Below are 9,694 nucleotides of genomic sequence, written 5' to 3'. Positions count from 1 at the left end.
GCGCCGCCGCCTGCCTTCAACGCCGGACGCCGCGCGCCGCCCACCGCCGCTTCGCCTCCGCCGCGAATCCCGCTGGTGACCCCACACCCTCGACGCTGAGTTCGCCACCGGCCGCCGCTTCGCACCGCGCTCCACTGCCGAGCCGCCCGCCGCCTCCTCGCTGCTGCGTCGCTCGCCGGCGTTGACTCACTCCGGCAAGCCGCCGGATACCGCCGCCGCCATCCGCGCCTCCCTCGCCGGCGACCTCCCCCTTCGTCTCCGGCAACCGCGGCCCAACTTTGTCAATCCTCGGGAAGCGCGCCACCTAAGATCCAGATCCAGATTTGGATTAGGGTTGACTTTTTGCCCTATTCTCCATAATTTTTGGCATTCTTCATAGCATCATAACTTCATCACCGTGGCTCTGTTTCGCGCGTGTAGCATATCAAAATGTTTGTCTCGACGAGGACATCATTTCATCTCATTGCATCATTTTCATTTGAGCTCATCTTGATGCCTGAAATGCTGTTGGAAGAGGGCTATTTGATGATAGTTTCAGATCTATTTCAGCAAATGCCCTTTTGTCATTTTTGCCATGATTAATGTGTGCATGCTATGACCCTGAGCTCTACATGTGTTTTGTTATATGCCATGCCATCTTTACAGGCGTGTATGCCATGTATTTTGGTGATCTTTGTGGTGACTAGCACAAGCATCCAAAGTAGCTTACCCAATGATGCTGATTTCAGGGACTTAGAATTTCACTAAGTCCTTGTCCTGTTATTGTTTTTATGCCATATGTTCAAGTTGTTTCCTAGTGATCCGTGCCTCTTTTGAGGATGATCAGTAAGGATGTTTTGTTAATAATGTGGTGCTCTATCCATCCATGTCTTTGTTTGCAATTATGGAGCACCCTAGCTTGAGTCAGTCGAGCTATACTTTTGCTATAAAATGTTCCTGGAAGATTGTTAACATGTTTAGCAATTTTGCCAAGCTTATTGTTGTTGATCCATGCATGATATGTTGTTGTTCTTGCCATGTCTAGCTTCTATGCCATGTCTTCTTGATGGGTGTATGCTTAGTTTGTCATGCAATGCCTCGTAGTGAGTGCATCGAGCTCGTAAACATGCCTACTTGTTAATTTGTTTTGCATGCTCCAGTTTTTCACTAAGTCTGAATCTGTTTATGTTTTTGCTATGTTCACATGCTTGTAATTGTATTTTCTGATCCCTTTTGGCTCATGGTCACTAAGGGACTTTTGTTATATGCTTAGAGTAGCTTCATGCCATGATATGTTCCTCTAGCTTGTAGTTATCGTGCTCTAAACATTGCTTCCTGATGATAAATTTCTGACATGCTGTTAATTTCACCAAGTCTAAAACCTGTTATCTTTTGCTCTTTTGCCATGCTTGTTTGAGCCTGTTAATGAGTGAATTAGTCATAGCTCAGTGTTCATATTTTGTCAAGCATCATGAGTGGATCCCTGCCATGTATTTTTTTCATGTTCGAGTGTTGTAGCATATTTATCTTGATGCATTTAGTTGGTCACTTGTTGTTTATCGCAAACCGGTGCCATATTTGTTTTGCTTGTCATTTCCAAACCGTGCATCCGATTCCGGTGATCTTTATATCGATTTCAACCGAAATCAACTCACCTTTCCAGTGGCACTCTTAGATTTCCATGTTGAGGCCAGGTTCAATCATTCCTTTCCAAATCATGCATATGCATCACATATCACATCCCGCATATCATGCCATGTTCATGTGTTGGTTGTTTACTATGTTGTGTGCTTCTTTCCGGTGTTGCTTCTTCGGGTTGGTTCCGTTAACGTCGCGTTTGTGAGGAACCGTTCGACTACGTCTGTTTGTCTTCTTCATGGACTCGTTCTTCTTCCTTGCGGGATTTCAGGCAAGATGGCCATACCCTCGAAATTACTTCTATCTTTGCTTGCTAGTTGCTCGCTCTTTTGCTATGCCTATGCTGCGATACCTACCACTTGCTTATCATGCCTCCCGTATTGCTAAGCCAAGCCTCTAACCCACCTTGTCCTAGCAAACCATTGTTTGGCTATGTTACCGCTTTACTCAGCCCCTCTTATAGCGTTGTTGGTTGCAGGTGAAGATTGGAGTTTGTTCCTTGTTGAAACATGATTATTGTTGGGATATCACAATATCTCTTATGTAATTAATGCATCTATATACTTGGTAAAGGGTGGAAGGCTTGGCCTTATGCCTGGTGTTTTGTTCCACTCTTGCCACCCTAGTTTCCGTCATATCGGTGTTATGTTCCCGGATTTTGCGTTCCTTACACGGTTGGGTTATAATGGGAACCCCTTGACAGTTCGCTTTGAATAAAACTCCTCCAGCAAGGCCCAACCTTGGTTTTACCATTCGCCACCTAGCCTCTTTTTCCCTTGGGTTAGACCAGCCCAAGGGTCATCTTTATTTTAACCCCCCCGGGCCAGTGCTTGTCTAAGTGTTGGTCCGAAATAGAGCCACTTGCGGTGCCACCTCGAGGAAACTTGAGGGCTAGTTTTAGCTGTACGTAGTGTTCATCCGGTGTTGCCCTGAGAACGAGATATGTGAAGCTCCTATCAGGATGTCGGCGCATCGGGTGGTCTTGCTGGACTTGTTTTACCATTGTCGAGGATGTCTTGTAACCGGGATGCCGAGTCTGATCGGATTGTCTTGGGAGAAGGAATATCCTTCATTGACCGTGAGAGCTTGTGATGAGCTAAGTTGGGACACCCCTGCAGGGATTTGAACTTTTGAAAGCCGTGCCCGCGGTTATGGGCAGATGGGAATTTGTTAATGTCTGGTTGTAGAAAACCTGAAGTTGACCTTAATTAAAATACATCAACCGCGTGTGTAACCGTGACGGTCTCTTCTGGGCGGAGTCCAGGAAGTGAACACGGTGTTGGAGTAATGCTTGACGTAGGTTGTTCTAGGATCACTTCTTGATTATAGTTGTTTGTCCATGCTTTTGCCTTCTCTTCTCGCTCTCATTTGCGTATGTTAGCCACCATATATGCTAGTCGCTTGCTGCAACTCCACCTCATACCTTTTTACCTTACCTATAAGCTTAAATAGTCTTGATCGCGAGGGTGTGAGATTGCTGAGTCCCCGTGACTCACAGATACTTCCAAAACCAGCTTGCAGGTGCCGTTGAACCGTGCAGGTGACGCAACCAAGCTGAAGGAGGAGTTCGATGAAGATCTTGTCCTTTGTGTTGTTTCTTTCTAGTTGATCAGTAGTGGAGCCCAGCCGGGACGATCAGGGATCTGTGTAGAATTTGGGGTAGTCTTCTTTTATTTTGGTTCCGTAGTTGGAGCTTGATTGTATTTGGATGAATGTAATGCTTTATTCATGTATTGTGTGAAGTGGTGATTGTAAGCCAACTATGTATCTCTTTCCCTTATGTATTACATGGGTTGTGTGAAGATTACCTCACTTGCGACATTGCTTTCAATGCGGTTATGCCTCTAAGTCGTGCTTCGACACGTAGGAGATATAGCCGCATCGAGGACGTTACACACGGTAAGCATGAGAGTTTGTAGCATAACCAACAAATATGCCCTCATGAGCTCTAGCCTCAAATTTAGACAAACGAACACCTTTCTTGAGAACGAGACACTTACACCTGAACACCTAGAAGTACTTGAGGTTGGGCTTGTTCCCGATGAGTATCTCATATGGAGTCTTGTTCAAGCCTTTACGGAGGTAGAGCCGATTTGATGCATGACACGCGGTGTTGATGGCTTCGGCCCAAAGTTGTATGGAGACTTCAACTCCGCCATCATGGTCCTTGCCGCATCCATCAACGTCTGGTTCTTCCTCTCCGCTACACCATTTTGTTGAGGGGTGTAAGGTGCAGAATATTGATGCTTGATCCCCTCATCACTAAGAAACTCATCCAAGGTGTAGTTATTAAACTCGATGCCGTTGTCACTTCTTATTATCAATATCTTTGCATTGTGTTGACGTTGAGCTTCATTTGCAAAGTCAATGACGGTTTGTTGGGTCTCACTCTTCCTCTTGAAGAAATATACCCAAGTGTATATTGAATAATCATCCACAATCACCAAGCAATACTTCCTACCCCAAGACTATCAAAAGATGGAGGCCCAAAGAGATCCATGTGAAGGAGCTCCAAAGGCCTCTTCGAGTAAATGATAGTCGTGGGAGGGTGAACCTTTTCATGTAGCTTTCCTTTGATACAAGCACTGCAAACACGATCTTTGGCAAAACTAACATTTGTTAGTCCACGGACATGGTCCCCCTTGAGAAGACTTTGCAAAGATATCATATTGACATGGGTTAGACGGCGATGCCAAAGCCATCCCACGTCAACTTTAGCCATTAGGCATGTCGCGGTCTTAGTGAGTCGCTCCGAAAAGTTAATCACGTAGAGACCATTTTCGACATGCCCAACAAAGGTTACTTTAAGAGTCTTGCTCCACAAGAGGGCCACGGTATCAACATCAAAGAAGGTGGCAAAACCCATGAGTGCTAGTTGACGAACGGAAAGTAAATTGTATGCAAGGGACTCAACAAACATGACCTTCTCGATCGTAAGATCATGATAAATGACAACCTTGTCGAGTCCCAATACCTTAGAGGACGAGGCGTCACCCCACTCGATGTTGGTGGGCATGGATATAATCTTTTGCACGTCCACCACCAAGTCCTTGCTTCCGGTCATATGATTAGTAGCTCCACTATCGAGCAACCATGATCCCCCACCAGAAGCAAATACCTACAAGAGATCAATGCTTGGTTTTAGGTACCCATTTTGTAATGGGTCCTTTGATGTTAGTAACAAGGGTCTTAGGAACCCAAATAGACCACTCAATGTACTCATAAGGAGAACCAACAAATTTGGCATAAACATGCCCATCACTAGCACAGCACAACACATAAGAAGGGTTAAAGTCGTCGGTTTTGTTGGGAAGGGAAGCGTTGCCCTTCTTGGCATCACTACCCCTCACGGTGTTCTTCTCCTTCTCCTTAGTAGCACCCTATCCCTCCTTCACAAAGGTTTGCTTGAGAGGAGGAGGTCGTTTGGCCTTGTCATTCTTCTTCTTGTTCTTGGACCTGGGCACGTACCCAATCCCTTCTTTGGCCACAACTTCCTTTTGGTTGCTCAAAAGGTTGTTGAGGTTCTTCTCGCCTTGTATGCAAGACACAAGACCTTTCTCAAGTTGCTCCTTCAACTTAGTGTTCTCCTCAACAAGATGCACATGCTCACAACATGGGTTAGTAGCATTTGCATTATCAATTAACATCATACGAGGAAAAATGGCTTTCTCCTTGGTTAGCTTTACTTGAAGTTGATCATGAGACTCTTTGAGGCTAGCATGAGTACCCTTCAAGACCTTGTGAGCCTTGTCAAGTAGGTCAAACTCCTCTTTGAGTCTAGCAAGATCAACCCCAAGCTTGGCCTTCTCGGAGTTTAGCACACGAGAAACAACAATAGCATGATCAAGATCTTTCTTTAACTTAGCGTGATCATCGTTGTGTGACTCCTTAAGAGCCAAATGAAGACCACGCTCTTTCTCAAGAGCATTGGAGAGATCCTAAATCTCATTGGCATAGTCACGACTATGGACCTCCATCTTAGAGATGGCATCTTTGTGAGCTTCGATCATGTCATTGGCTTCACCAAGTTGTTCCAAGAGAGCAACGAAGTGCTTCTTGGATTTGCCCTTGAGTTTGCCCATAAAGGACTCAAACTCATTATCCTCCACATTAGGTCCATCATGTTCATCAATGCAATCCGTCAAAGAAGGATTATTAATGATGGTAGTTTTGATGTTGGGAGTTACCTTGTTGGTGGCTTTAGCCATGAGGCACTTGGCGGTAATGCTCTCATTGGGTGAGTCAAAGAGTGACACTTGTGGAGTTGTTGCGATGGCAACAGAGGCCATGGCAACCAACTCATCCTCATCATCCTCATCATCATCATTGTACTCTTCTTGTACCACCAACGCTTTGGGAGGAGTCTTCTTGGTGAAGTTGCTCTTGTTTGGGAAAGACTTGGCTTTGTCCTTTCAGATGAGCTTGCCACTATTGTCTTCCCTCTTCTCACACAGGCACTCCGCAACAAAATGGCTCACATTGCCACAATTATAGCAAGTCCTCACACGTTGCTTGCCCTTCGTGCCACTTGAGTTGTTCATGTTGAAGTTGGGCCTTGAGTTTTTCTTGCTCCAAAATTGCCTTGAAGCAAGAGCCATGTGTTCATGATAGGCATACTTTGTATCTTCAGGGTTGCTCTCCTCTTCTTCTTCTTCGTCCTCTTCTTCCACACTAACCCTGGCCTTTAAAGCAAGGTTGGGCTTCTTTGCTATTTGAGAACGTAGCACCGCATTGTTGGCAGTCTTGTCCAAGATTCTCATGGCCACAAACTCATCCAACACTTCACTTGAGGACAAAGTGTGGAAGTCCAACCTCTGACGAATGACGGAGGACATGGCCTTGTCGTAAGGCATCATTGCCTTGAGGAATTTGCGCTTGATCCAATTGTCATCCGTGTCCTTGCTCCCATGATCTCGGAGTGAGACCGCGAGTTTGGTTACTCTCCGATAAAGCTCACGAGGTTCTTCATCTTCTTTCATTGCAAACTCATCGGCTTCATCTTAAACTACTTCATAGTTGGAGCGTTGAATGCTTGTGCTTCCTCGGTAGAGGGAGACAACACAAAGCCATGCATCTTTGGCCAAGGCGTAGGGCCGAAGATGAGGGCGATCTTCAGGTGGAATTGCATCTTGGATGATGAAGAGAGCATTCTCATTGAATTGATTATCCGCGGCTTTTCTAGAGGTGAAGTTGCTTGAGTCATGCGGATAGAAACCTTCTTCAATGATTCTTCAAAGATTAGTATTCACATGATTTAAATGACGCTTAAAGCGATAAACCCAAGAATCAAAGTCCTCATTTTTCACAATCTTAGGGGGAGGACCGGCATGATTCAAATGAGTAGAGGGAATCAGTCCACCATACACAAGTGGAGGTTCCACATGGGAAAAGATGCCGGTGCCATTCTTACCACTAGACAAAGGAGCTTTTTCACTAATAGCATCCCCCTTGTCGGAGTTAGCATCCATCACCTTGTTAATGGGATCACCCACTTTAAAAGGTGCGGTGGATAGTTTAAGCCCTTCTATGAATTTATTAAACATGATTTCAACCTCGGTCGTCATGGAGGTTTTCAATGTTTCCAAGGCCACATTGAATTTCTCACGAGAGACTGTGGTTTCCCCATCGCCCGTAGACGAGATCGGATTCACACCAGAGTGCTCCTCCACACCGTCTATAGTGTCAACCATACTCTTCGGACGGCAAACTCCTTAGTAAAGAGACGAGGCTCTGATACCAATTGAAAGGATCGATATAGTTGACTAGGGGGGGGTGAATAGGCAACTAACAATTTTTAGCTTTTCTTTACCAAATTAAACTTTGCATCAAGTAGGTTGTCTAGATATGCAACTAGGTGGGTAACCTATATGATGCAACAACAACAATCACACAAGCAAGCAAGGTATATAACACAAATAAGCTTGCACAAGTAAAGGGACGAGATAACCAAGAGTGGAGCCGGTGAAGACGAGGATGTGTTATCGAAGTTCCTTCCTTTTGAGGGGAAGTACGTCTTCGTTGGAGCGCTGTGGAGGCACAATGCTCCCCAAGAAGCCACTAGGGCCACCATATTCTCCTCACGCCCTCACACAATGCGAGATGTCGTGATTCCACTATTGGTGCCTTTGGAGGCGGCAACCGGACCTTTACAAACAAGGTTGGGGCTCTCTCCGCAACTTAATTGGAGGCTCCCAATGAAACCGCGGAGCTTCACCACAATGGAATGTGGCTTCGAGGTGACCTCAACCGTCTAGGGTGCTCAAACACCCAAGAGTAACAGAATCCACACAAGAAAGTATGGGGGAAACAAATATCCTTTGGTGGAAGTGTAGATCTAGGTCTCCTCCTTCAATCCCTAACAAATCAACAAGTTTGAGTGGCTGGAGAGGGAGATCGGGCAAGAGAGCTTGAGTAGCATTAATGGTGGAGTGAGATAGGTCAAAGGTAGGTGGAAGAAGCACCCTTTTATAGCAACCCTAAAAATCCAACCGTTACTACGTTTTCTGTACTGCATCGGTACAACCGCTCCTTGTCCCGGTACAACCGGGACTCACGGTTTACGTGCAGAACCCTACCAGGCGGTACAACCGGGCGACCAAGCGGTGGTACCGGTTTAAGATAACAACCGGACCAACCGCCCCGCCACCGCTCAACTATAGCATAGAAACAGTAGGGAGTCACCCCTGAGTGCGGTAGTCGAGCGGTACAGGACCGGTGCAACCGCTTGGCCTTGAGCGCTCGGGGTGGCTAAGTGTTGGGGAATGTAGCAGAATTTTAAAATTTTATACGCATCACCAAGATCAATCTATGGAGTCATCTAGCAACGAGGGAGAGAGGAGTGCATCTACATACCCTTGTAGATCGCATGCGGAAGCGTTCAAGAGAACGGGGTTGATGGAGTCGTACTCGACGTGATCCAAATCACCGATGACCAAGTGCCGAACGGACAACACCTCCGCGTTCAACACACATACGGTTGGGAGACGTCTCCTCCTTCTTGATCCAGCAAGGGGGAAGGAGAGGTTGATGAAGATCCAGCAGCACGACGGCGTGGTGGTGGATGCAGCAGGATCCCGGCAGGGCTTCGCCAAGCGCAGCGGGGAGGAGAGGTGTAACGGAGGGAGAGGGAAGCGCCAAGAGCAAGGTGCGGCTGCCCTCCCTCCCCCCTCTTTATATAGGGGCCTTGGGGGGGGGGCGCCGGCCCTAGGAGAGATCTCCAAGGGGGCGGCGGCCAAGGAGTGGCTTCCCCCCAAGCCAAGTGGGGGGCGCCCCCACCCCTAGGGTTTCCCAACCGTAGGCGCAGGGGAGGCCCAAGGGGGGGCGCACCAGCCCACTAGGGGCTGGTTCCCCTCCCAACTGAGCCCATGGGGCCCTCCGGGATAGGTGGCCCCACCCGGTGGACCCCCGGGACCCTTCTGGTGGTCCCGGTACAATACCGATGACCCCCGAAACCTTCCCGATGGCCGAAACTGGACTTCCTATATATATATATCTTTACCTCCGAACCATTCCGGAACTCCTCGTGACGTCCGGGATCTCATCCGGGACTCCGAACAACTTTCAGGTTACTGCATACTAATATCTCTACAACCCTAGCGTCACCGAACCTTAAGTGTGTAGACCCTACGGGTTCGGGAGACATGCAGACATGACCGAGACGCCTCTCCGGTCAATAACCAACAGCGGGATCTGGATACCCATGTTGGCTCCCACATGCTCCATGATGATCTCATCGGATGAACCACGATGTCGAGGATTCAATCAATCCATATACAATTCCCTTTGTCAATCGGTACGTTACTTGCCCGAGACTCGATCATCGGTATCCCAATACCTCGTTCAATCTCGTTACCGGCAAGTCACTTTACTCGTACCGTAATGCATGATCCCGTGATCAACCACTTGGTCACATTGAGCTCATTATGATGATGCATTACCGAGTGGGCACAGAGATACCTCTCCGTCATACGGAGTGACAAATCCCAGTCTCGATTTGTGCCAACCCAACAGATACTTTCGGAGATACCTATAGTGTACCTTTATAGTCACCCAGTTACATTGTGACGTTTGGCACACC

This window comes from Triticum aestivum, chromosome 2A, assembly GCF_018294505.1.
Source record: "Triticum aestivum cultivar Chinese Spring chromosome 2A, IWGSC CS RefSeq v2.1, whole genome shotgun sequence".
In the NCBI taxonomy this organism is placed as follows: Eukaryota; Viridiplantae; Streptophyta; class Magnoliopsida; order Poales; family Poaceae; genus Triticum; species Triticum aestivum.
Note: the sequence above shows the minus strand (reverse complement) of the source record.